This window comes from Macaca nemestrina, chromosome 7 (assembly GCF_043159975.1).
Source record: "Macaca nemestrina isolate mMacNem1 chromosome 7, mMacNem.hap1, whole genome shotgun sequence".
In the NCBI taxonomy this organism is placed as follows: domain Eukaryota; kingdom Metazoa; phylum Chordata; class Mammalia; order Primates; family Cercopithecidae; genus Macaca; species Macaca nemestrina.
Genome location: NC_092131.1, coordinates 72,083,486 through 72,085,951, shown reverse-complemented (window position 1 = coordinate 72,085,951; position 2,466 = coordinate 72,083,486).

Sequence of the window (2,466 nt, the reverse complement as noted above, 5' to 3'; positions counted from 1 at the left end):
GTATCTTTTGTTTGTGGCCCAGGGATCCCTCCACCTTTGCTGTCTCTTTCCTCAGGTATATTTCTCTATTTATTCATATAGAGAGTATTCTATATGCCCTGGTGTGCTATATCAGAAATACCAAGCATGACTAATTCAGTTATCCTCAGTGAATATTATAAATTTGACACTCTTTATGGCCTTGTTGGTGGGCAGGATCTCTGGGTACTCTTTCCATATTCTTTTGCTTGATAGAGATGAGCATATTTAAAATCCAAATCTATGTCTATGATCTATATCTGCCTGCAGCTAACCCAGTTGAAAATTTTGCTTTGTGATTTCTTTTTATTAGGTTGGTGCAAAAATAATTGCAGGTTTTACAACCTCTAGTTATCTGGTCAATTATTCGGGTTCCAACTAATCACATCCTATTTCTGTAGTTGATTTAAATGCAGCAAAAGAAGGCACATCTTGAAATGTAAAAAGTCAACAAAGATCTACCTCCAGAAAAGCACTGGATTCATAGTTTTACAAACCGATTCCTTAAAACTTCAATGGAGGAGATACTATTTTAAATATTTCAAAGCTTCACAATGCATTTTATAATCACTCTGATGCTCAAAGAAAACAACATATAAAACTTCCATACAAAGATGCCTTGGTCCCCTGCCCACATCCCATGGGGCAAGGGTGGGTTCTGACTTCACCACAGCCAGTCTGTTATTTCTTCTGTCTCAGACTTCCCCAAGCCCGGGGAGCTTGCTCAGCCTGCATGCGGGAGCAGCCCAGGAGTGCGGGGGATTTAGTGTCCCCAAAGAGAACTATCAGCCACCAGGGTTAAAACTCAATAAGGAGGCATTCCGGTATGCATGGTACACAGTTCCTCTGAGGATCCCCAAGGGGAATGGAGCCCCAGTTACCCTCAGTAGTAATAGCTCATCAATGTACCCTTTATTGTCTTTTCCTCTGTCTCTGTCTCATCTCTCCACTCCCTCACTTCAAGTACATTACTGTACTAATGTCCCTATATCAGGCTCTGCTTTTATGGGGGATCCTAAACTAGGACTGGAGGAAGACAAGTTTACTGAAAAAAGTAACTGCTGTCAACAACTAGTATTCAAGGCACGGGTTTCCAGCAGTCAGGGCATCATGCCGCAGAGGCTCCTGCTTTAAGAGTCAGCTGCTGGACAGAATCCAGGAACCTCAGCTGCCATCCCACTGTTGCTGCTGCTGTTGGCTACCACTGCTTTTGGTATTACTGTCGCCGCTGCATCAAGTTTAGACTGTCCTTGCAGCTGCTGCCACTATCAGATATACCATCAGAAACCAGAAATAGGAAGAGGATGGCTTCTTCCATCCTCCAGTCTTCCAGTCTTCTCCCAGTGCCTTCCATTGGCAGAACATACTGGAAGCTAGTCAGAAGAGTGTCTGGAAGATGCAGTTTTCAGTGTTCCTGTCTCCTTACCATATATATCAAAGCACAAACTTTTGTGAATGAGGCCTTAGAGCAAAATGATTGGCTATATAAAACCTATAACCAAAATCGTACGTAACTGAAATTCTAGCTTTTTAAAAGTCAGGGACAAGCCAAAGATTCAGGTTATCCCAACTCTTTTTTTTAAGTTCAGGGGTACATGTGTAGGTTTGTTATATAGGTAAACTCATGTCGTGGGGGTTTGTTGTACAGATTATTTCATCACCCAGGTATTAAGCATAGTACCCATTAGTTATTTTTCCTGATGCTCTCCCTCCTCCCACCCTCCACCCTCCAGTAGGCCCCAGTGTGTGTTGTTTCCATCTATATGTCCCTGTGTTCTCATTATTTAGCTCTTATAAGTGAGAACATGCAGTATTTGGTTTTCTGTTCCTGCATTATTTTGCTAAGGATAATCAACTTAGGTTGATTCTATGTCTTTGCTATTATGAATAGTGCTGCAACGAACATACATGTGCATATGTCTTTATGATACAAAGATTTATATTCCTTTGGGTGTATACCCAGTAATGGGATTGCTGGGTCAAATTGTAGTTCCAGTTTTAGGTCTTCGAGGAGTAGCTACACTATCTCCACAATAGTCGAACTAATTTACACTCCCACTAACAGTGTATAAGCGTTCCCTTTTCTCTGCAACCTCGCCAGCACATGTTATTTTTTGACTTTTTAATAATAGCCATTTGGACTGTTGTAAAATACTATCTCATTGTGGTTTTGATTTGTATTTCTCTAATGATCAGTGATGTTGAGCTTTTTTTCATATGCTTGTTGGCTACATGTATATCTTCTTTTGAAAAGTGTCTGTTCATGTCCTTTGCCCACTTTTTAATGGGGTTTTTTTTTCTTGTAAATTTGTTTAAGGTCCTTCTAGATGCTGGATAGTGTGTAGTTTGCAAAAATTTTCTCTCATTCTGTAGACAGCTCTTATTTTTTTGAGGTATATTGATATCTAGTTCACATACCATACATTCATGGATAATGTGCAACCACAA